This window comes from Eumetopias jubatus, unplaced genomic scaffold, assembly GCF_037043125.1.
Source record: "Eumetopias jubatus isolate StellerSeaLion01/CBP00866 unplaced genomic scaffold, mEumJub1_p1.0 scaffold_1, whole genome shotgun sequence".
In the NCBI taxonomy this organism is placed as follows: domain Eukaryota; kingdom Metazoa; phylum Chordata; class Mammalia; order Carnivora; family Otariidae; genus Eumetopias; species Eumetopias jubatus.
In genome coordinates this window covers 16201363-16227045 of record NW_028274807.1, presented here as the reverse complement: position 1 = coordinate 16227045, position 25683 = coordinate 16201363, and the positions used below count along the sequence as shown (strand labels likewise).

General features: G+C 38.9%; 1 pseudogene; it reads right to left on the bottom strand.

Moving 5' to 3' along the window:
* Positions 1-1658: 1658 nt before the first annotated feature.
* The window catches only part of LOC114217653 (small ribosomal subunit protein eS26 pseudogene), a 47454-nt pseudogene continuing 23429 nt past the window's right edge, over positions 1659-25683 (bottom strand).

Genomic DNA, 25683 nt, shown 5'->3' with positions numbered 1-25683 from the left:
ACTCACAGATTGACCTCCATAATAATAGCCACGCTAATACCAGCAATAATAATAAAAACTATGGCAGCCAAGTCTTACTGATTCCTTCATATGTGCCAGACACTGTGTTAGGTCTTTTACCTATAAATTTTTAGTTATTTTTCATACCACCACATACAGTGGGGTATAATTATACCAATCTTATGGAATAACAGTTCATGCTTTCTTTTCTCTAAGTCTTTCTTTTTTAATAAAGAAAAGGAAATTTTAGCCAAACAAGTTTTATTGAATAATCTAAACTAGAGTATTTCAAAAGCAGCATGGTTCAGTGAACTAAATAGCAATCCTTTTTTGGCTCTGGTTTCCTCAACGATTTGGCTTCTTTCCCCCTCAGTTTTAAGTTATGAATAGCTTTACATAATTGCTGATGCTTAATCTCTGTGCAATGCTTCGAGAAATCTCTTAAGGTATAAAACCCTCAATTATTCCTCTTTTTATGAGTGAATTGGAAAGGACTTGAGTGCTTTGCTTTAACAGACAGATTTGGAGTCTGGAACTGTTGACTTCTAGCCATTCAGAGAGAAAACATCTGAAAGAGTAACGCAATGAAATTACAGAACAACAGCGTTTGGGGAACTGAGATACTAGCTGGACTACACACGTTGGAAAATTATGTTCACACTTACCCCCCGCTTTGCACTCCTCCTCCTCTTCTTCTTCACCTCTGTTGTCTTTATTGACTTTATATGATTAAAGAGTCACTTAGTACCTGACTGTACAAACAAAGAAATATGCTGAGTTTGACTTTCTCGATAGCATACACTCAGGAATTCATTTTAATATATGTTGCATTTATTTTACGGATGACTCTCTCTTGTTGTCCTATAGTTACGGTTCTAAACTCTGTCTTGCTCTGCGTTTTTATTTCCTCACTTTGCACTGTGGCAAAAGGAAAACAAAAAGCAATCACTACACCAAGGACACGCTCGCAGTAAAGATGGTTTCCCCCAGGACTGACTTGAGCTTTCTACACCCCACTCATAGAGAGGGTTAGAATAAGGAAGTAGCATGAGTCATTAGGATTGCCACACATTCAGGAAAACCCCTGCTCTGTCTTCCTCTCTACCCTGGGTGACAGGAGGAAAATTTCAGAACATATGTTCAGGAGTTTTCTGTAGGAATGCAGCACTGATTTGATTAAAAACAGCATTAGAAAGGACACACATAAAAAAATCTTCGAAGAGCAGAAGAATGGGTCTGATCTAAATTTGTTTATAAGCTAGTTGTTTGGAAGTGGGAATGCAATTGCCATCTCTTACACATCCTCTAAAATTGCTCCTAGATTAGCTCACCCAAGCATATCCCACCCCCACGTGGCTGACATACATATAGTATTGTTTCTGTGGGGAAGACACATTTGGCTTTCCAGTGTGATTACCAGGGACATGTTCAATGAAATGAAAAGACAGCTTGCAGAATGGGAGGCAATACTTGTAAACCATATAGTTAATTTTATATATGGTGTTAGGTAGGGGGTTCAATTTTATTCTTTTGCATAGGTTGTTCCAACACTATTTGTTGAAAAGATTATTGTTGTTGTGTGTTTAAAGTTGGTTCTTCATTTTATTTTTTGTCTAACTAAAGAACAGTTTTTCTTTAGTCCTTAAGGACTTAGCTGCTTACATGGGCTTTGATGGAAGTTGTGGGGTAGCACCCTTGGGTCTAAATCAGAATGGGAGTGTTTGGTCCTTCCATGTTTCATGAAAGCAATTCCTGACTACTTTGTGTGAATGGCACAGTTCACACAGAGATGTAGTTTCACACACAGCTTGGGGAGCATATAGGCATCAAAGACACTTGCTATGGAAATGTCTCTGAAGGCAGTGGCCTCTACTGTGTTATAAATAATGAACTTCTTAATGGCCTTACCCTTGGGCACACAACAGGCAGAGTTGGTGCAGCAAACAGGCTGCACTTGGCCAGAGCCCTTTCTGGCATGACCATTATTCCTTCTTTTCTTGGTTATCTTGGAAGTGAGGACCCAAGAGAGTGAAAAGATTATTGTTTATCCATTGAATTATACCAGTACATAATTGTCTTTACTACTTTATTACTGTAGCTTTGTAATAAATAATTTTGAAACTGGGAAGTCTAAATCCTACAAGTTTGGGGATGCCTGGGTGGCTCAGTCAGTTAAGCATCTGACTCTTAATTTTGGCTCAGGCATGATCTCAATGTTGTGAGATGGAGCCTTGTGTTGGGCTCTGCACTGGATCTGGAGTCTACTTAAGATTCTCTCTCTCCAGTTGTGGAGAAAGGGAAACCCTCTTACACTGTTGGTGGGAATGCAAGTTGGTACAGCCACATTGGAAAACAGTGTGGAGGTTCCTCAGAAAATTAAAAATAGAGCTACCCTATGACCCAGCAATTGCACTATTGGGCATTTGCCCCAAAGACAGAGATGCAGTGAAAAGAAGGGCCATATGCACCCCAATGTTCATAGCAGCAATGTCTGCAATAAGTAAACTGTGGAAAGAGCCGAGATGCCCTTCAACAGATGAATGGATAAAGAAGATGTGGTCCATATATACAATGGAATATTACTCAGCCATCAGAAAGGATGAATACCCAACTTTTACATCAACATGGATGGGACTGGAGGAGATTATGCTAAGTGAAATAAGTCAAGCAGAGAAAGTCAATTATCATATGGTTTCACTTATTTGTGGAACATAAGGAATAGTATGGAGGACATTAGGAGAAGGAAGGGAAAAATGAAGGGGGGGAATCAGAGGGAGAGATGAACCATGAGAGACTATGGACCCTGAGAAACAAACTGAGGGTTTTAGAGGGGAGGGGGTAGGGCGAGGGGTTAGCCCGGTGATGGGTATTAAGGAGGGCACGTACTGCCTGGAGCACTGGGTGTTATACGCAAACAATGAATTGTGGATCACTACATCAAAAACTAATGATGTACTGTATGGTGACTAACATTAACATAATAATAATAAAAAAAAGATTCTCTCTCTCCCTCGCCCTCTGTCCTTGCCCCCCACCTCCCCACCTCCTCTGGCCTGTGCATGCTTGCATTCTCTCGGGGGGGGAAAAAGTCCTACAAGTTCCTTAATCTTTTTGAAGATTGCTTTGGATATTGTGTTTCCATACAAATTTTAAGATCGACCTGTCAAATTCTGCAAAAAAAATAACAGCTGGCACTTTGAGAGGGATTGGGTTGAATGCATAGACCAATTTGTGGAATATTGCCATCTTAACAATAATAGTGCCTTCTGATCCATGAATATGGGATGTTTTTCCATTTATTTAGGTATTTTTTAATTTCTTTCACTGACATTTTGTAGATTTGCAGTATATAAATCTTGTGTTTTAAAAAATGTATTTCTAATTTTTTTCTTTTGTAAATGGAATTGTTTTCTTGATTGTGTTTTGAATTATTCTCATACTTTCCTTTAATTCTTTAAACATAGTTTCCTTTAGTTCATCAGGTTATTTAAAGTCTTTGTTTAGGAAGTCCAAAGTCTGGACTTTGTTAGGGAGAATTGACTGGTTGTTTTCTTTTGCCTGGGCTATACATTCCTGTTTCTTTGTGTGTCTCATATTTTTCTGCTCTAAACAATATATTGTGGCAACTCTGGAAAACAGATGCTTTCCCTAGGGTTTGTTGTTGTTGCTGTCTTCTGTTTTTGTTGTGTTGTTGCTGTTTATTTATTCATTTGTTTAGTGACTTTCCAGCACTCTTTCTGTAAATCCTGTGTTATTTGTCGTATGTGACCATTGAAGTCTCTGGCTGATTAGCTCAGTGGTCAGCTAATGATTAGACAGCGATTTCCATAAATGCTTTGAACCAATAACTTTCCCAGCCTTTGTGTGTTGGCCTGTATCTTCAGTGATCTTGCTGGCCTTAGCTTGTGCAGATCCTCAAGTCAAGCTAGAGATGAGAGATTAGGACATTCTTAAGCCTTTTCTGTGTACAAATTCAAGAGGGTATTGAAAGAACACACATGAATACACAGGCACATAGCCCTGCACATGTTCTTCTAGATTTCCAAGAAAGCCTGTGAGTTTTTCAAAGTCCCTTACGGACCTTGCCTTCCCCTGTTCTTTTTAGGTGTTTTGATTAGCCCCATTTAGTAATGTCATCTCAGGCAGCTGCAATGTTAAAACAATTGTCACTGGTTTTTTTTTTCTTTCAAATTCCCTAGAATCAGGGATGTTGGTACAGAGTATGTTCTGAGTCAGGTCAAATAAAGACGTGTCTTGAGAATGGGGATTTTCAATAAACTTGCCATAAGCTGGTCAAATGTTGACAATTATGGGGATTTTGGGAAGTTCCAAACCCATCCTACCCTCTTCAGTTAGATTGCTGGTTGGCATGGCTATCACAGTTTTTGGTCCTTGAGACTACCATGAAGCTGGGGAGGGGAAGATGGTTCTTACCAAGATTCAGCCATTTTTCTTGATAAACATGATTTGGAATTTTGTAATTCTTTAGTTAATGTCCAGAATATGGAAAAATTGATTTTGACATTTGCCCGCGGTTTATTGCAGATTTTTGTAAGTCCTTATTCTGCCATTCAAAAAGCACTCTTTCCTTTTCTTTTTTTTAGGAGGTTAAAAGATAATTTTTTTTAAAAGGTAAAATCATGATACTCAAATCAATACAAATATTAAATAAGCACATGCCAAAGATTTTATTTAACTCATTTATTTAACTCATAACTCATTTATTTAACTCATTTATTTAACTCAAATTCAAGAGGGTATTGAAAGAACACACATGCATACCCAGGCAATTGAGAATTCTGTCTAGGTTTACATATGATGTATATTTAGTTAGTACTGACAGCCCAACAACCAATTGTATTTCACAAATCCCAATTCACTTGCATTTCTTCAGAAAACAATCATTTGCATTATGATCAGTTTTCTACCACTTTCAGAGTTGTAAAATAGCTGAAAGACAGTGAAAGCAAAGATGCATCAGAAGGGTAGATGGACATACACTTTGGCTTGGAAAAAAAAAAAGAAGGGTAGGTGGACAGGACACGTGGTCATCTTTTTTGACCCCCATCAAAGTCTTTCACAGTTTTTCCTGATACAGGAGTGGAGAGCACAGGAATGGCACACAGACATGTGGTGAAGGGGGCTGTTTATGACCCCACCTTCGGGGATAATTTCTTTTATGTGCCCCAGACTCTTCATCTGTGAGGGAAAGGGAATGGCCCAAGTGATCACTAAGACTCCTTCCATTCCAGCAGTGTTCTTTAAAGTGTGAATCTTGGGCCGCCAGTGGCGGCATCACTTGAAAACTTGTTAGAAATGCAAATCCTCAGGCTACATCCCAGCCCAACTGAATCAGAAACTCCAGGGTGGGTCCCAAGAATCTGTGTTTTAACAAGCTCTCCAGGTGATTCAGATATAATTACATTTTGAGAACCATTACATCCCAGGTTCATGAGAAGGGTCTTTGATATCAGGGTGATTCAGTTACCATAAGAGTATATTTGTTACTTCCTCCTGAAGTTGGGAAGCCTCCAATTCTACATTTGTGTAAAAGAGAAAGTCAGTTTGGCTGAAGCTTCTTTGCTCTAGGCAAAACTTCAGTCTACTATTTATTTCAACATAACCAGTTTAAAGAGAGGTCAGAGAAGTATTTCTTGAAGACTTGGGTTTCACATATTTTATACAGTTAGATCTCTCCCAGTTGTTGTGGCAGACAGGAGATGAGTCTTCGCAGATCTTATGCTGGAAAACATTTCCTCTTGCTCCTTGCATGCAAAGGCAGTGATCACAAGGCACTGTATGGCATGATTGGAAGACTTTTCTTTAAACTGTGTTTCTGGGTGGGGCACTTCTGCTCTTACTTATGATGAGCCATTCTGTTTCTGTTCAGTACACAGAGGACTAGTCTGTCCTATTTGCCACTATCATTTCTCTAGAGGGTACAGCTATGCTGTGCCATATGAAAGGGTGGTTTTCAAACATGCTAATTCTATAACATGCCTTCTGTACATTCTCAGCATCGTGCTCTTTCCATTGTTTTCTACACTAGTATTCTCTGTTTAGCTCCGTCTGATTGACTCGTATAGGGGTCACTATAATTTCTGACCTGTTGCCTTGACCATCTTTAAAAACTCTTTCTCTTAAGTATAGGTCACCAGTTACACTGACCAAAGTAGTATCTATGAACTTAAGAACCACTGAGACTTCAGAACTTGTCAATACATCATTATTCACCTTGTAGGCAAGTTTCTCCAGGAGGTATTAATAGTTTAGGAAGAAAGCATTGTGTGTGGTCAATTGTCTCTCTTGAACATTCATAATGTACAATGTGTTAAAGGCTCTGAGAGTCTTACAGTAGGGAAACTTATCTGTGTTTGACTCGACATTTTCCAAACTTCTTTGAGCCTGGAACATTTGTACTACTGGCATATCTAGTGCTCTCCAGCTTGGGAGAGACAGGTGTAGAAGATTGAGTCGATGTACAAGACCAGATATTTCACCGAGTTCGATTTCATTCATTTATGATCAAATGAGGGAAACTATTTGAGGGCCAATCTTAGATAACAAAGCATCAGTGTAAATGTGAGTTACGTACTGATGTTAGTAGTTGAGTCTACCGTGGCTTTATTACTCAAAACCTGGGAGCCTTTTAGAAATGCAGAGTCTCAGGCCCTAATCTAGATTTATTTCATCAAAAGCTTCATTTGGGTGAGATGTGATTCCCATGCATTTTAAAGTCTGAAAAGCACTGATTATAGCATATTTCCCTGTTATTTCCTTTTCTCACTGTCTACTCCATCTAGAATTCCTTGGGATGCTTCCCTTTCCGGAAATTCAAAATCTTTGCCATTATTTTTATGCAAACTTTTGTTTCTCTTTCCCTTCTCTGAATTCCAATATCCTATGTGGTTTGTTTTATACCAACATTATGGCTAGGTCTGGGAAAATTCTATGAGGATCATAGTAAGCTTTTTTTTTTTTAAATTTTTTATTGTTATGTTAATCACCATACATCACATCATTGGTTTTTGATGTAGTGTTCCATGATTCATTGTTTGTGCATAACATGCAGTGCTCCACGCAGAATGTGCCCTCTTTAATACCCATCACCAGGCTAACCCACCCCCCATCCCTCCTCCCCTCTAGAAGTAAGCTTTTGAAAATTAATGACATTCCCTAAATTGCTGAACACTATTAATTAGTTTTCTAAAGTCGGTCTCTCTAAGTCTTTCTTTAATTGTAGGAAAGGGTGGGGAGAGTATTAATGGTCTCCTTCCATTAAAAAAAGTTCCTAAGAGTTAAAAATATAAATTCTGCATATATTAAAAATAACATTCTTTATCACAATAATTTATTTTCAGATGTCTGACTGTCAGAACCATGCAGTGGTAGCCACAATAAACATTATACAAGGGGCGCCTGGGTGGTTCAGTCAGTTAAGCGGCCGACTCTTGATTTCAGCTCAGGTCATGTTCTCAGGATCCTGGGATGAGCCCTGTGTCAGGCTCCCTGCTCAGTGCAGAGTCTGCTTGAGTTTCTTTCTCCCTCTTCTCTGCCCCGCCCGCTCTGGGCACACACACTCTCTCTTTCCCTCAAAAAAAAAAAAAAATCACAATGAGAATCTAGAGGTTAAATATCAGTTTTTTTTCCACTGAAGGCAGATTCAATAACATATTTGGGCTGGACCTTAACTAAAATGTCTGAGATTTGACCACATTTTCATTAGACAATGAATGTAGATTTTGATGACCCCATTCTCCAAGTATTTCCAGAGGAAGCAGTGAGAGGAAAATTTAAATTCTGACAACGATTTACTCATTTGTTCTTTTGTGGGGAAGAAGAGCTGTATAGTGAAATCTAAAACATTCAAAACTCATAATAGTCCTTGTTCTAAGCAAATACCAGGTCTCTAAGTTTATTAGCCTATAAGATCACAGAATTCCAAAAATGTTCTAGAAAGTTCTCTTTTCTTCAACCTTGCATGCATATCTGTTCATGTCAGTGAATAGAGTAGCCTTAATATTTTAAAACATGTATCATGTAAAAAGGAAGTGAGAATTGCAAATATGGGAAAAGAATGTGATACAAAGAAGTTCATTCTGTGTTTAGCAGAGAAACCATGAAAGCCTCGGAGAACCAGCTAAACGTATGAGGTCACTAACTTAACATTTTAAATTCCCCAGTGCTGAATTTTTATGGTTTGCAAGAAATCTGAAAGGCATTAAGCTTCTAGGAAAAAGTGTTGCAACTCTGGATTTTTGCCTATCCTTTGACCCTAATAAGGCTGTTTTAAAATAAAGTTATCAAGGGAATTAGGTCTGTCTCTAAAATGAGGAATAATAATTTGTTCTTACAAGCCTCTGATATCACATACCTTCATACTTTACAAAAGCTCAAATTCACTAAGGATTAAAATATTAAGAATTTAGTCATGCAGAGAAAACAGGAGTTGTTTTGTCAGTGTCAAAAATGATTGGCTCTGAAACTCTAGAACAGTGTTGTCCAATATTGCTTTCTGTAATGATGACAGTGCTCCATATTTACGTAGTCCAAAATGGTAGCCACTAGCCACGTGTAGCTCTTGAACACTTGAAACACGGCTAATATGATGGAGAAGTTGAATATTTATTTATTTTTAATTTGATTTAAATTTAAAGAGCTACATTGGGGGGCACTTGGGTGGCTCAGTCGGTTAAACTTCAAATATGTTCAGACTCTTAATGTCAGCTCAGGTCATGATCTCAGGGTTGTGAGATCCAGCCCCGCATGGGGCTCTGCGCTCAGCGGGGAGTCTACTTGGATTCTCTCTCCTTCCTCTGCCGCCACCCCCCCATGCACACACACTCTCTCTTTCTCTCTCTAAAATAAATAAATTAATTAAAAAAAATAAGTAGCTACAGTGGTCAGTGACTACTGTGTTAGACAATTCAGCTCTAGGAATATTTTCTTTCCATTGTGAATTTAAAATTTACGGCAATATTTTTATTTCTTAATGTTATTTCCTAGGTCACAGATTTAGAAAAAAACCATTTTGTACCTCAGATGAGAACAAATTTTATAATATTTTGCAATGCCATTGCTTAGAGATATTTTCTTGAAAATAATGACATTAAGTGCTCCACTAGACAATGTTGTCCAAGTGATAGAGATGCTTGACATAAAGTCCAAGAGAACCCTCACATCTATAGTCTATGGGGAGGGCTTGACTGGTATACAAAAAAAGGACCAAGGAAAACCTGAGCACAGTGAAGAGAAATCACCGCTGGTGCTGTAGGTTTGCCATTTTCTCTTTTTATTTCTATTATGTTTTTTTTTTTAAGACTTATTTATTTATTTTAGAGAGAGTGAGAGTGTGCTCATGTGTGTGCAAGTCCGAGAAGGGGCAGAGGGAGAGAATCTTCAAGCAGTCTGCATGCTGAGGGTAGAGCCTGAGGCAGGGCTCAGTCTCATGACCCATGAGATCATGACCTGAGCTAAAACCAAGAGTTGGACCGCTTAACTGCTGAGCCACCCAGGCACCCCTATTTCTATTAATTCTAAGTGACTCTATCAAGTCCTTTGATTTATCCTTTTCTGACTGGCATCTGAAATTTGAGACTAAGCTAAATTAAGGACCCAATTTTTATTTTATTATTTATTTATTTATCTATCTATTTATTTATTTTTTAAAGATTGTATTTATTTATCTGACAGAGAGAGAGACACAGCGAGAGAGGGAACACAAGCAGGGGGAGTGGGAGAGGGAGAAACAGGCTTCCTGCCAAGCAGGGAGCCGGATGCGGGGCTCGATCCCAGGACCCTGGGATCATGACCTGAGCCGAAGACAGATGCTTAACAACTGAGCCACCCAGGCACCCCAAAGGACCCAATTTTTAGATATATATGCTGCCTACCTGCCAGCGCCACCAGGGAAGATTGGAGATCATGAATTAGCACGAGTGGTCTGCTAAGAAGCCCCCTGTGAGCTCTTTCCTTATTTTAAATGTAATACTAATTGTGTTTCTTAAAACATCATCTTTTCATTGGGTCTCTCATTTAAGATTGGATTATAGACCACATAGGAAAACCAGTTTCATTATTTGATAATTATGCTTTAGACAAAGATTCAATTTTTGAACAGTCTGGAGATATTAGGGACCAAAGTGGAAAACAATCCTCTTTTAAGCCCTCTGTCAGCTCTCCTTTCCTGCATATTTGTCTCACAGATCTTGTTTGCAGGTACCCGAAAATTCAGCCCACAGGTGTGCCAGTCCCTATAGTGGTTCTTTTGAAGAACTATTTGGCATGTGCTATATACTAAATGTGCCTTCCCCCAGATTCATATGTTGAAGCCCCAAACCCCAGTGTGATGGTATTAGGAGATAGGACCTTTGGGAGGTGATTACATCGTGGGGATGGAACCCTTATAAGAACAGATAGGTGAGAACTTGCCTGTGATAACAAACCCAGGAAGAAAGCTCTCATCAGGAGCTGAACTGGCTGGCAACTTGATCTTGGACTTCACAGCCTCCAAAGCTGTGGGAAATCAATGTCTGTTGTTTAAACCACCCAGGCTATGTTATTTTTGTTACAGCAGCCTGAGTTAAGACAGCTTGAGAAAAGGAGAGAAGCCCTCCTCCCACTCTGTTGGGAGGCAAGACTAACATATAAACGCATCCTTAATAATCTTCTTACTCCTACTGTATAGAAGCTGCAGGGATTATAGGTAAGTTTTGAGTCACCCCTTAGAGAATCATGTACAGATGTTCTAATGCTTCCCTTTAGGGCTTGAGATAGAGTGTACCATGATAACCTCACTGAACTGAGAGAATTAATTGGCATCTGGTGGAAGCAATCTCAAAATTAGGAGGCACAAGATTTATAAAAAGCAAGGAATATAAATACACTAAAAAAGACCTTTTCTAACCCTCAGGGATGATGCTCAAAATGGAAAAATACCAATATTCATCTCCTGTTGACCACAAATCACCTCCAAATAGTTGACATTGTATATACTAATATGTGGAAAGACCTTCACCAGGTTTTGCATATTACACTTTACCTATAGAATTAAGATGATTTAAAAAAATGGTTAAGCAAAATTGGAATGTGGGAAAGTTTATCTCTGATAAACCTCTGCCCACCCCTCCTTTCCTCTTTTTTGTACTATCCCGACTTTCTTCCCTCTGAAACCCCGACCCCTGCCAGACATAGAAACACAAATACACGAACCAGACTCACATTCACAGATCCTACATATGGAAAAACAAGTCCTCAATCTTTATACTTCCTATTTGTTTTCTGGCCTTTTTTTTTTTTTTAAAGATTTATTTATTTGAGAGAGAGAGCATGTGTGGGTGTGTACGTGTGTGTGTGTGTGTATGCACACATGCGCACGGGGTGGAGGGTAGTGGGGGGTCGAGGGGCAGAGGGAGAGAATCTTGCAAATAGACTCCCTGCTGAGCACAGAGCCCCACACAGGATTCAATCCCTTGGCCCTGAGATCATGACCTGAGCCAAAAATCAAGAGTCCAACACTTCACCGACTGAGCCACCCAGGCATCCCTCTGGCCCTCTCTTTTTTTAAACATACAATTCAATCTTCCAGTGCAGTGTCTTATGCTCAGGATCTTTCCTGCTCTCCTAAACCCTGACAGGATTTGTGGTCTTTTGTCCTAGGCCCTTAGGTTTTACTTTTTAGTAAGTAGTCAGAAAAAATAATTCCCACTAGTGTTCTCAGTAAAAGGAAAGACATTAATGTGTGATACCTTTCAGGTATCAGATGTACACTCCTAAAAAGTACATGGCCTTTGGAAATTAGTTGTGCTAACCTACAGGAGTGCCTCAAAGGGCTGCAATTGAAGGCAGGACGGGGGCTGGTGGAGAAGATACAGACCTTTTCTGTTCTCTTCAATTCACACCATCTAGACAAGTTTACAAAGAATTTTTTCTAGGGGGTTATTGAACTCTTTGAATTGGTTTTGGTACAGCCAAAAATGAGACCAAAAAAGCTTTATTTCATCACCTGTTGCATAGTGGCGATTCCCCAGATTTTTACATGTTAAAAAATATGTTTATATTTTTTGCAAGTAGAATTATTATTAATCAGTAAGTTCTAAGTGGCCTTAAAAAGCATACTAGAATTTCATGGAGACAAAAACTTCATTTGACACAGGTTTAACAGTAAAGCTTTTAATTGTTCCCTTCAATAGTCTTTAAATTGCAAGTCCTTGTGAAGTGAACTATGGGAACTCTGTAACGTTCCAGACACCCCTGTCTCCTGGCCTGGTGTGTGCATTATCTCCACAAAGATTGTTACAGCAGAAATGCAAAAAGGAAGAGCCAAATGTTGGCTTTGGACAGCCAGCACAGGCTCTTAAGTCCTCCGGTTTCCTTTTAGCCCTTCCCATTGGCTAGCTGCTACTTGTTCTTTGTCACTTGGCTGCAGTCTGATGTCTCCAGAGCGCCTTCTCCAGTTTCCAGTAAGTTCTCCGATTTTGGCTTCCAGGTGTCAGAGCACACTTTTATCTCTGTATTGAACACACCTTGAAATTACTCATGTTACCCCTTGCTTGGCAGGAGTCTTGTCTTATTCATCTTTGTACTTGCCCCCTTCCCGCCCACTCCTAGCGTCTACTTCGGTGTCTACCAAATAGTATGTTGCTCAATAAATGTTTATTTGATAGAGGGAACTAGGGAGGATTGGGATGTATTCTGAATCACATTTTGCAGTAACAGAACTAAGACTAACCCGGAGCTGGCAAACTCTTGGTAGAGGGCCAAATATTAAATATTTTACACTTTGCATGCCATCCAGTCTCTTTCATAAATTCTCAAGTCTGCCATTATTGCAGGAAAGTCAATAATACACAAATGATTGGGTGTGGCTGTGTTCCAATGCAACTTTATTTACAAAAACAAGTGGCACACAGATTTGGCCTCAGGGATCTAGTTTGCCAGCTCTCGTACTCAACTAAGAATGGTTTACTGACCTCACTTAATTCTACACTTAGAGTTTATTTGTACATGGGTGTTCTTCCCCAGAACTCAAAGTATTTTTACCTATTTGAATGACAGTATATTATGGTGGAATAATAGTCTTCTCAGTAGTTTGCTAGTGGCCTAAGGATTTAATGTCCAAGCAAAGATGTATAATTTACAACCAAGAGGAAGCTTCCTCACTAAGAGAAAGCAATTTAAATCCCACTAGGTTTAATGTACTTGTGAGTGGGAAGAAACAATTAATATTGGCTGTTCAAGCAAATGGTACATTTTTAAGAACAATCTGTTCTCCTAGTGTCTCCCAGGTCATCAAGACAATGGACTTTTTAATGGGCAGGAATTATGTACTTAATAAAATTGTAATACTCGCTCTGCTTGTCAGAGGAAGCTCATTATTCACAGATTATGTTTCTCTGCGTCCTCCTGTTCTCCCACTGTTTCTTGACATTAATGATGTTCTCTGGTAGGTCTGTCTCTCACAGGGCTCCACATGGTCCAAGCTGGATCTTGGCTTATATGGCTCTCTGCCAAGATTAAGACGTGGGGGTGGCAGGAGAACAGACTCCAAGATCTCTAGGATCCCATTCAGTTCTCAAATGTATAAACTTCTTTCTCCTCTCTAAATGCCTCTTTTCCATCCCAACCCAGCTCTGGCCTTGGCACATATCCTACATTTAAATTAGCTGTGCCTCCTCTGAACTCCAATTGCCTCTTTAGGCTATAGCACATATGGCAGAGTTAGCTTGACTATTAATCTGATTTCTGTGTATTTCCCCTTCTTTCTGTGTCTTACCTTCACTTGAACTCTGGGGAATCCCCAGACTTTAATCAAACACTAACGCAAGCATTTTCAGATGCTTACTTATAAACACTTCATAATTTTGGGGCTGAGGCTGTGAGAAGGACAGAGGAGGGCAACGGGGCTATCAGAGGAAGGTGTGGAGGGACAGACTTGCCCAAATGGAGCCAGGGAAGTGAAGGAAGGACCAGGATGTAGAGGAAGTCAGCACCACAATGAGCTTGAGATCCATTTGCCCTCAGGAACCACTTGCTCTCAGGAACAAATGGTTACTGCTCATGGACAACCCGCCATCTAAAAAGTACTGGGCCTTTATTTGTGCCCTGGACAAAGGTGGAGTACTTGCAGGGGAGAGAAAATATTTTTTCCTATTACTCTCCTAGGTTCTCTGGCTGAGGCCCTATAAACTGGGTAGATGAAAGACACATTAGTAAGAGAAAAATAGCTTGGGGGCAGCCCTTGGTCCTGGTGGCAGTGGGGGTTGCAGGTCTTCTGGGGTAGGTTTCTCCCACTACTCCCCCAAGGAGGAGGTGGAGAGCACAGCTGCGGCCCTGGATGCTCTCACCTCTTACTGCACAGGGACAAAGGCACTAGCCACCCAAGCTCAAGAGGGGGCAGCCTGTGTGGCCCGTATGGGCCTGTGAGTGGAAGTGACCAGGGTCATATAGCAGAGAGGCAGCTGCATGATTGGCCTTAACTGGGGCCAGAGCTACTCCGCCAGGCTTTAAAATTTTAAATGAGAATACAGAGTATTATTTATGAGGAAATGAGAGTGAATAAGTCATCTCTAACCTCTTCCAGGCTTTTTTCATAAGAGAGACCATATTAAACTTATATATTCAAAGACTGCCTAATCCTGCCCCCAGAACTAGTGGTTTCTGTTTTGTGATCCACAAGACCTTCTTCAGTAACAAATGAAATGGTCCAGGGGCATGGAAAATATGACTTTTACATTAGTCTGGGATTGGCTGTGAGCTCCAGCATTTTAATTGAAGGGAGTTTCATTTTCGGGGAAAAAAAAAGGTCTTTTGTGCTTTGCCAGGAAAGGTTCCATGAGACCAGGTCAAGGTGGCCATGCATATTGTAAAGATTGGTTGTGGTGGCCTAGATTGCTATCAAGTATGTATATAGAACATTTGAAGAAATATTATAGTTGTATATTAAATATTTGCACATACTAGTACAGCCTCATATTAGCACATTTTAAAACTTAAATAAATCCTTGTTTTTTTTTTTTTTTTTTTTTTTGAGAGAGAGAGAGAGCATGGGGGGAGCAGAGGGAGAGAGAGAATCTTAGGCAGGCTCCAGGTCCAGCACGGAGCTGGAGGTGAGGTTCGATCTCACCACCCTGAGATCATGACCTGAGCCAAAATCAAGAGTCTGACACTTAACCTACTGAGACAGCCAGGTGCCCCTATAAATCCTTGTTTTTTTAATGAACAAAACACAAAATATGTAAAATTTAAGCCAGTAAAAGTCATCTAGCAGTTGAATAGTTTATTTAATTCAAATGAGAAGACTTTCTTTTACCTCTCTGATTAAAACATGTCTGATATAAAAAAAAGAAAAACAAACAGAATTTTATTAACATGTGTATCATGCTTATATATGGGAGCACTCAGAGGTGAGTAACTCAAAGGTTTGGTTAGAACTTGGGCTTATATAGCCTCTTAGCAAAGGAACAATATATTTTTAGAAAAGTGACAAGACAAAGAAAAAGGACTTTTGAATTTTCATGGCAGCAAATTGTGGGAATGCAGATAAATGGGAAACTAATGGTAGATAACGCTAGTTCTAGCAGGGTTCATGATGTAGTTTTCTCTGGTGCCATCTCCAGGCTAATAAGGGTCTAAAGTCGTCTCTGTGATTAACTCTTGTTCTTCTTGGAGGAGGCAGGTCCTTTGTAAGTTTATGTCCTGCTTTTAGGCAAATAGGAGAGGGCAGAGAGCTTTTCTTACATCTACTTCCTCTCATTTGCCTTTAACTCCAAATAATCTTTATGCCAGAGTGACATATTTGGGGGTGGAATATTCTGCCACCATACAGTCACCTTGTCAAAACAGGAAGTGGGAAAGAAAACCATGGTGTCCTAGCCTAGATGGATCAGAATAGTTGGGAATTTCCCTGTGAGATGGAACAAATGTGGACCCACTACCATCATTACACATTCTGCTTGGCTGCTAACATTTGTTATTTCTTGTGAATTAGTCCTGTTTTTAATTACTTTTCTATTAAAAAATTTCTTCATCTCAAAGTGGGTAGAATAAGACCAACCTTGCAGAGTTATTGTAGGGATAAGTGAATGTGTGTAAAGCTTGTGAAATTATTCCGTTATACCAAAATAAGGAATTATTATTAAATCAAAAGCTCTCTAAGGATCAAGTTTTATTCTTCACTTATACCACATGATGACTCATGTCAGAATATCATCAAGATATGAAGTATATGGAAAGTGGTTCCTGAATTTTCATCATATTGGTATTATATTCGTGAGTCATTGAGGTTACAAAATTCTTCCTGCATTGAATGTTCTCACTCTTCCTTCAGCCTTCAACTCAAATGTCCCTTTCTCTGTAATCCCTTTGTCAACACTCCTCTGCCCCAGCCTCCCCCGTTCTGTTCATTCCTCTCTTATATACATCACATCGTGTAATTATTTATTTACATGTCTCATTCTCCTGCTAGTTTATGAGAACTTGGAGGAGAGAAAAACAGAGCCCATGTTTTGTTCACCTTTGTATCCCCAAAATTTGCATCATCTGAGAGCATATATGCTCCATGCAGTCCTGCAGTTTCTGGAACGCTGCTGATGTTTGTAGGGCAATCAAAATTTGGAACTCTGATAAGAGCAGTTGAATGTTCCTTAGCCTATAAATGCAACTTGGAACTAAAGACATCTGGTCTACTGTAAAAAAAAATCTCAAGTGGTCTCCATTTTCCAGTCTTGTCTCCTTTCACTCATTTTCCAAGTACTGCCAAAGAGAACATCTTAAAACAAATCTATTCATCACTTTCTTGATTAAAACTCTTTAATGTCTTCTCCTTGCTGAGGGATAAAGTTAAACTTTTTAGGATGACACAGGACCCTACATAACTTGATCCTGTCTACCTTCCAGGACTTATCTCTCTCTCTCTTTTTTAAAGATTCACTTATTTGAGAGAGAGACAGAGACAGAGACAGAGAGATAGCAGGGTGGAGGGGTAGAGGGAGAGAGAGTTTTAAGCAGTCTCTGTGCTAAGCACAGAGCCTGATGTGGGGCTCCATCTCACAACCCTGAGATCACGACCTGAGCTGTAAAGTGTCCAATGCTTAACTGACTGTGCCACCCACAGGTGTCCCAGGACTTATCTCTTGTTGTCTCTTCTCCATTCTCTCCCCATATTTCTCCACCCCTTCGCCCCCCACCCCACCTGCCACTGTAGAGATTCTGAGCTCCAAGTAATATCTAAGTGGACCATGCTGCATTAACCTCTGCTCTTTGTCTTTTTTTCATCATCATCTTGTTCTTTCACTGTTGTCTCTATTCCCACTTTTATCTCCTTGATTATTTAAACTTCACTTATTTTATAGTCCTGTTCACATCTATTATATCTAGTTTTTGTAATGTGAATTTTCCATTTGTAATGTTTACTGACTCTCATGATGGTGGTTTGTTTCCAAGAGTCTGTGTGTGTGTGTGTGTGTGTGTGTATGTGTGTGTGTGATTTTTTAAATTTATTTCATTGTGAGATCATCTTCAGTAGGGGTTGATTTTTCCCCCAGGGGAGTAGTGCCCTCTGTGCTGGAAATACCAGTTTTGCCAGTTTTCTAGTGGTTTCATGGGTCTCAGACCAGCTTTATGTTAATGTCTTAGCTTGGGATTTTGATGGGGAAAATATAAATTGGACCCTCATATGCAAATGTGCCTTAGGTGTGGGGTTTTCAATTTTTCCCTACCCTGAGTTCCAGGCAGTTGGCAAGTTTTCTTGCTACTTCTCCAGGCTGGTGGGGAGAATTTTTCCAGTTCCCTTTTCCTAGATGGGCCCAGCTAAGTGCAGAGATCTCAGTTCCAGCTCTCTACCTCACATGGGCTGTATTCTTTTCTTTTTCCTGCTGGGTAGTAACATTCAGCCTTCTCTCTAAGGAGAGCTAACAACCCCTGAGAGGTTGCTATATCAGTTTCATTTACTACTCTGCATTTGATTGTCTCCTTCATTTCTTGAAACTATGGGCTGTTTTCCTTCTTTCAAGCTTGGCTATTGTGTCTTATGCTATTTTATCTAGCATGTGGAAAAATCTGTGTCAGTTTTTTCCACTAGGTTGCCGAAGGGCTCTGTTTACCCACTGAGGTTGTCCTTACGTCCTTCTTTACGTGTAATGTTCTGCCCTCTAACTCAGACCCAGATGAACTTTGCTCTTCTTCCAGTACCCAGCTCAGGCACCCCTTCCTCAATGGAGATTTTCCTAACCCTTCCTTCCCCAGGGTGAAATTTGTCTTTCCCTCACTCACACCTCCACTGTGCTCTTCATTCTTCTACCACAGACCTGAGACATTAATGTGCTTGGTAACATATATGACTCTCTCTTCTTCTCTGATGATTGTATTTTATTTATCTTTGTGTCCTCAGAGTCTTGCACTATACAAGATCCATAATATGTGTTCAATACATGCCAGATGAATAGATGAATAAATGAATGGATACATAAAGTGAGTGGGTAAGGAATAACAACATTTAATAGCGTATCTGTATTTGCCTCTATGCCGGGTTTCCATAGTAGCCTATTTCTGTAAAGACTTTAAGAAAATCAAATTTAAACAAAGCATTTTATCCTGATAAGAAGTAAAATGTCAGATGTGCAATAAGACTAATAGCAGCCATCACAGTTAGTGCTCACCATATGGCAGGAGCATTAAATTCACACATCTAATTTTTACAACAATTTTTTGAGACAGATACTTTTACAGATCAGGAAACTGAGTTACCAAAAGGTTAACTTGACCAAGCTCATAAATAACTTGACCAAGCTCATAAATAACTTGGCCAAGCTCATAAATGGCAGTCCTGGGATTTGCACTCAGGTACTCTGGCTCCAGAGGCCATGCTTGTAACTATAATATCAGACAGACTGTTAATACCAATGAAAGAGACATGTTGAAGTTTCTGGATCCCAGTTTTTTTTTAAAGCAATTATTTTTAAGTCCAAAGTAAATAGTTGTTTTCTAATGACAGCTCAGGATCTTAAAACCATACTATGTGGGAAGTTTACAACCTCACCCAGTAAATTATCTCTATATTTAACTGATCAGTCTAAAAATCCTTCTAGAATTGAATTTAGATCTCAGACATTGCTATTTAAACACCTGCCTTCCTTATTTATAGGTGAGAAAAAAAAAAAAGAACAAATATAGCAACCTTCTCCTTGTGTTCCTGGAATGAAAGTTGAGGCTTGATGAAAAATTATTTAGTAGTACAAACTTTTTTTTTTGAATCTAGAAAGCACCTAAATATTTTGGATATACTGATACAAATACACCATGGCCCTTACTAACTTGTCTTTACCACTGACCACAATGTCAGAATCAAGACATCCTGCAGAACAACGTGCCTCACTGGCCCAGCCATTCCGACTCCCATATTGACTTTGGGTGGTTACCACCATGTTTATCCTGTGGCTGCTGACGGCAGCGATTTCTGCATTGCTAATATGATCTCATTCTCTTATCTAAACTCCTTTAATGGAAATCTATGGAGAAATGATGACTTCCTCACTGGCTATAAGCAAAATGGGAATAAATTTTTAGAGTGGCAGAAGTTTCTTAGGGTTATGAAAGAATACGCTAAAGAGAGATAAGCAACTTGAGCGGTTACTAAAAATACCCAGTATGCATGGGACTGAGATATGTGAGGTTATGTGCAGCTGAACAAACAAAATGACTATTTCTGTAGGGACCCTAAGTGTTTGGTGCTTTGCTTCTGATGACGCACCTTACTATTTAAGGAGTGCAGGAGAATTATCCTATCTGAAGTCCAGAATAGATTTTCTCTTCAAGAGAAATTTATTTTTAAATATTTGAATGACCCTTGAGTAAAATATATCTATCATAAAAATTATCCAACAAGTTACACTGCCACCAAGATGACACAGTCTAAGAGCCATGATGAGATCAGAAAAATAGATGTAATCAGTACAGTACAAGGAACTTCATTTTTCCTTTTCTTCAAGAAACTGCTTCTAATATAGTGACAATAATTTCCAGGAAATGGATTGTTATTGAGATGGGATTACTCGTGAGAGATAATGTGGATTATTCAGGTGAAAAGTTTTTCTTGTCTTCTTTTTAGGCCTGAACTACTATATTTAGATGAATGTTCAAATAGATGGTAAAAGTTATCACAAGTATTAAAATTTAAATAACTGGCATTTAATTAATGATTGACAACGTTGTTTAAGGTGTTCTGGCCACACATAGAATTGTAGTACGATTTTTCAAGGATTAAGAAAGAAATCATACCAAAAGACAATATCTGATAAATGGTTCAGGTGGTTTGAGTTCATGTTTGAACAAGTTTCAGGCATAAGATTTATTGTTTTAGAAATAATCTCCCCGTAAAAGATATCTGAGTTGTTTATGAGTTACTGGCACTTTCTTATAAAGCTCCAGTTGTTGCTTTTCTCAGAGAACTGGGAAGTCCCTTTTGACTTTGGTTGTGTTCGATGGACAGCACTCCATCTACAGACACTGGGTGATCTCTTTTCTCGCTGAAGGACAAAACTGGAGCGTACACAGTGATTGGACACAGAAGACTTCATGAAAGGATTTTCTCACCCCAGTGCTCTCCTGAAATTCCTTATAATTCTTTAGTTTGGGAACTGGATACCTGTCAAGATGACTCGGAAAGAAAAACACATTCTTTGATTTTGCAAGGATTTATTTTTAGGGTCAGATGATATGAGAGGGTATCACGCAGTATCAGGATAGTTGACCTGAGTTGACCAAAGAACGTAAGCTGAAGAAACAAAAACAGAGGCCTATTTTAAAGTGTAGCTGACACTATACAGAAAAATAGCAGGTAACTCAGGGAAAAAGCAGAGAAGTCCACTTGGTAGATCTGGAGAATATCGAACCTACATGACAGATCATAATGGTAACACAGTCAGTTTCTACTCTGAAGTTTTTCAGTTCCGAGTGACATTGATGGGCAAGAGTATTTTTCAGTGACCATTTTAAAGAAATGCAGTCATACACATTTTTTGGGGTATGTGGTTATAAAAGGGTTAAAAAGCAACAGTGATGGAATATGTTAATCCTATAACATGGAAAATAATCGAGTAATTTTTAAAGTAAAAAAATTTTTCAAAAAAATAAAGTAAAAAAAATTTTTCAAGGTTATTTGAATTGAACTGCTAGGGAAAATAAACAGGTGAAACAGAAAATAAATGAATTTTAGACTGATTTTCCTTTTTTATTTTTATTTTATTTTTTTAAATTTTTGTAAAAGATTTTATTTATTTATTTGAGAGAGAGAGAGAATGAGAGACAGAGAGCACGAAAGGGAAGAGGGTTAGAGGGAGAAGCAGACTACCTGCTGAGCCGGGAGCCCGATGCGGGACTCGATCCCGGGATTCCAGGGTCATGACCTGAGCCGAAGGCAGTCGCTCAACCAACTGAGCCACCCAGGTGCCCTGATTTTCCTCTTTTTAAATTATATTTTTAAATGTAAATCAAGTTAGTTAACATACAGTGTACTATTAGTTTCAGGTGTACAATTTAGTGGTTCAACACTTCCATACATCCTCTGGTGCTCATCACAAGTGCCCTCCTTAATACCCATCACCTACTTAACCCATCCCGCCCACCCACCTCCCCTCTGATAACCACCAGTTTGTTCTTTATAATTAAGAGTCTTTCCTTGGTTTACCTCCTTTCCCCCCGCCTTTGCTCATTTGTTTTGTTTCTTAAATTCCACATATGAGTGAAATCATATTTGTTTTCTCTGTCTTAGTTCACTTAGACTAATACTATCTAGTTCCATCATTGCAAATGGCAAGATTTCATTCTTTTTATGACTAATATTCCTAGACTGATTTCTTAATCCTCAAAGGTATTTTTCTGTAAAAACGCCTCTTTAAAGGAAAATATATTAAACAAATTTAAAAAGGGAATTTTATGTGTTTTAAAAACAGTATATTTCAATTTTAGATAGTTTTAAAACACCCACTAAGAAGATGGGGATTTTATTATAATACATTTTTTTTCCCTCCCCTCTGTTATAGGGTTAGGAAACTACAACCAAATCTGGCCTGCTGCTTGTTTTTGTAGATAAAGTTTTATTGTAACTTGCTCAGTTGCCTGTGCTCATTTGTTTATGTATTATTTATTCTTGCTTTTGAGTTACAGCAGTGAAAGGAGTAGTCCTGATGGGAACAATATGGTCCTGTTTGTTTTGGTAAGTAAAGTTTTCCTATTAACACAGCCACATCCTTTTGTTTATGTATGGTCTATTCCTGCTTTTGAACTACAGCAATGAAATTAAATCGTCTTGACAGAGACGATGGGGCTGGCAAGTCTAAATTATTTACACTCTTGCTCTTCTTAGGAAAAACTTATTGATCCCTATTATATTGTTGCTTTTTATATTATTAAGATGTATAATAACTCCTTTGCAACCACAGTTCCACATTTTTGGTATATTTAAATGCATACAGTGCTCTTCATTAGTCCTCCTTACCACGACTTCTCCAGTTTTGATTTCTTTATTTTGATTCTTTTCTGGATTTCATCAAGTAGTTTCTTCAATAAAAGGTTTTAAGAGCTGAATTTCCCTTTTTACATTAAACAACATATACCTGCTACAAATTACTTTAAAATATCTTGGGTAGCTATTATATTCTTTCCTAAAGAACTGTGTAGATCTAAATAGTCTGATAGAATTGTGATCCTAGTAGCCACATTAAGAAATGGAACAGATAAAATTAATTTTAATAGTATATTTTATTTAACCCAATATGTTGAAATATCATTTTAACATGTAGTCAACTTAAAACTTTATTAATGAGATTTAAAAATTATTATTATTATTAGAGAAAGAGAGAGAGTGTGAGTAGGGAGGGGCAGAGGGAGAGAGAGAATTTTAAGTAGACTCCATGCCCAGCATGGAGCCAAACATGGGGCTCGATCTGAGAAAATGACCTGAGCCAAAATCAAGAGTTGACACTTAACTAACTGAGCAACGCAGGCACCCCTAAATTATTTTTTTTATAGTAAATCATCAAAACCCAGAATGTATTTTATGCTTACAACACAACCCAGTTTCAGTCAGCCATGTTTCAAGTTTCAAAGGCCATATGTAGCTAGTGACTGTCATGTTAGACAGCACATTGCACACTACTCTCATTTATAGTTGAGCGTGGAATGTTGCTCTGCAGAAGTCTGAGATCTGTCTGATAATTGTTTTTCTCCTTGGAGGTGATTAGCTTTTCTTTTTTTAATTTAATTTTATTATGTTAATCATACATTACATCAATAGTTTTTGATGCAGTGTTCCATGATTGTTTGTGTAAAACACCCAGTGGTCTATTCAATACATGCCCTCTTTAATACCCATCACCAGACTAACCCATCCCCCCACCCCCTCCCCTCTAGAATCTTCAGTTTGTTTCTCAGAGTCCATAGTCTCTCATGGTTCATCTGCCCCTCCTATCTCCCCCCGCTTCATTTTTCCCTTCCTGCTATCTTCTTCTACTTCTTCTTTTTTTTAAACATATAATGTATTAGTTTCAGAGGTGCAGGGCTGTGATTCATCAGTCTTACACAATTCACAGTGCTCACCATAGCACATACCCTCCCCAATGTCCATCACCCAGCCACCCCATCCCTCCCAACCCCCACTACTCCAGCAAACCTCAGTTTGTTTCCTGAGATTAAGAATTCCTCATATCAGTGAGGTCATATGATACATGTCTTTCTCTGATTGACTTATTTTGTTTAGCATAATACCCTCTAGTTCCAGCCATGTAGTTGCAAATGGCAAGATCTCATTCCTTTTGATGGCTGCATAATATTCCATTGTGTATATTTACCACTTCTTCTTTATCCATTCCTCTGTCGATGGACATCTTGGCTCTTTCCACAGTTTGGCTATTGTGGACATTGCTGCTATAAACATTGGGGTGCACGTACCCCTTCGGATCCCTACATTTGTATCTTTGGGGTAAATACCCAGTGGTGCAATTGCTGGGTCATAGGGTAGCTCTATTTTCAACTGTTTGAGAGAACCTCCATACTGTTTTCCAGAGTGGTTGCACCAGCTTGCATTCCCACCAACAGTGTAGGAGGGTTCCCCTTTCTCTGCATCCTCACCAACATCTGTTGTTTCCTGACTTGTTAATTTTAGCCATTCTGACTGGTGTGAGGTGGGATCTCATTGAGGTTTTGATTTGGATTTCCCTGATGCCGAGCGATGTTGAGCACTTTTTCATGTGTCTGTTGGCCATTTGGATGTCTTCTTTGGAAAAATGTCTGTTCATGTCTTCTGCCCATTTCTTGATTGGATTATTTGTTCTTTGGGTGTTGAGTTTGATAAATTCTTTATAGATTTTGGATACTAGCCCTTTATCTGATATGTCATTTGCAAATATCTTCTCCCATTCTGTTGGTTGTCTTTTGGTTTTGTGGACTGTTTCCTTTGCTGTGCAGAAGCTTTTTATCTTGATGAAATCCCAATAGTTCATTTTTGCCGTGGCTTCCCTTGCCTTTGGCGATGTTTCTAGGAAGAAGTTGCTGCAGCTGAGGTCGAAAATGTTGCTGCCTGTGTTCTCCTCTAGGATTTTGATGGACTCCTGTCTCACATTTAGGTCTTTCAACCATTTGGAGTCTATTTTTGTGTGTGGTGTAAGGAAATGGTCCAGTTTCATTCTTCTGCATGTGGCTGTCCAATTTTCCCAACACCATTTGTTGAAGAAACTGTCTTTTTTCCATTGGACATTCTTTCCTGCTTTGTCGAAGATTAGTTGACCACAGAGTTGAGGGTCCATTTCTGGGCTCTTTAGTCTGTCCCACTGATCTATGTCTCTATTTTTGTGTCAGTACCATACTGTCTTGATGATGACAGCTTTGTAATAGAGCTTGAAGTCCGGAATTGTGATGCCACCTGCTTTGCTTTTTTTTTTTTCAACATTCTTCTGGCTATTCAGGCTCTTTTCTGGTTCCATACAAATTTTAGGATTATTTGTTCCATTTCTTTGAAGAAAGTTGATGGTATTTTGATAGGGATTGCATTAAATGTGTAGAATGCTCTAGGTAGCATTGACATCTTCACAATATTTGTTCTTCCAATCCATGAGCATGGAATGTTTTTCCATTTCTTTGTGTCTTCCTCAATTTCTTTCATGAGTATTCTATAGTTTTCTGAGTACAGATTCTTTGCCTCTTTGGTTAGATTTATTCCTAGGTATCTTATGGTTTTGGATGTAATTGTAAATGGGATCGACTCCTTAATTTCTCTTTCTTCTGTCTTGTTGTAGGTGTATAGGAATGCCACTGATTTCTGTGCATTGATTTTATATCCTGCCACTTTACTGAATTCCTGTATGAGTTCTAGCAGTTTTAGGGTGGGGTCTTTTGGGTTTTCCACAAAAAGTATCATATCATCTGCAAACAGTGAGAGTTTGACTTCTTTGCTGATTCGGATGCCTTTGATTTCTTTTTGTTGTCTGATTGCTGTGGCTAGGACTTCTAATACTATATTGAATAGCACTGGTGATAGTGGACATCCCTGCCACGTTCCTGACCGTAGGGGGAAAGCTTTCAGTTTTTCCCCATCGAGAATGATATTCCCTGTGGGTTTTTCATAGATGGCTTTTATGATATTGAAGTATGTACCCTCTATCTCTATTCTCTGAAGAATTTTGATCAAGAAAG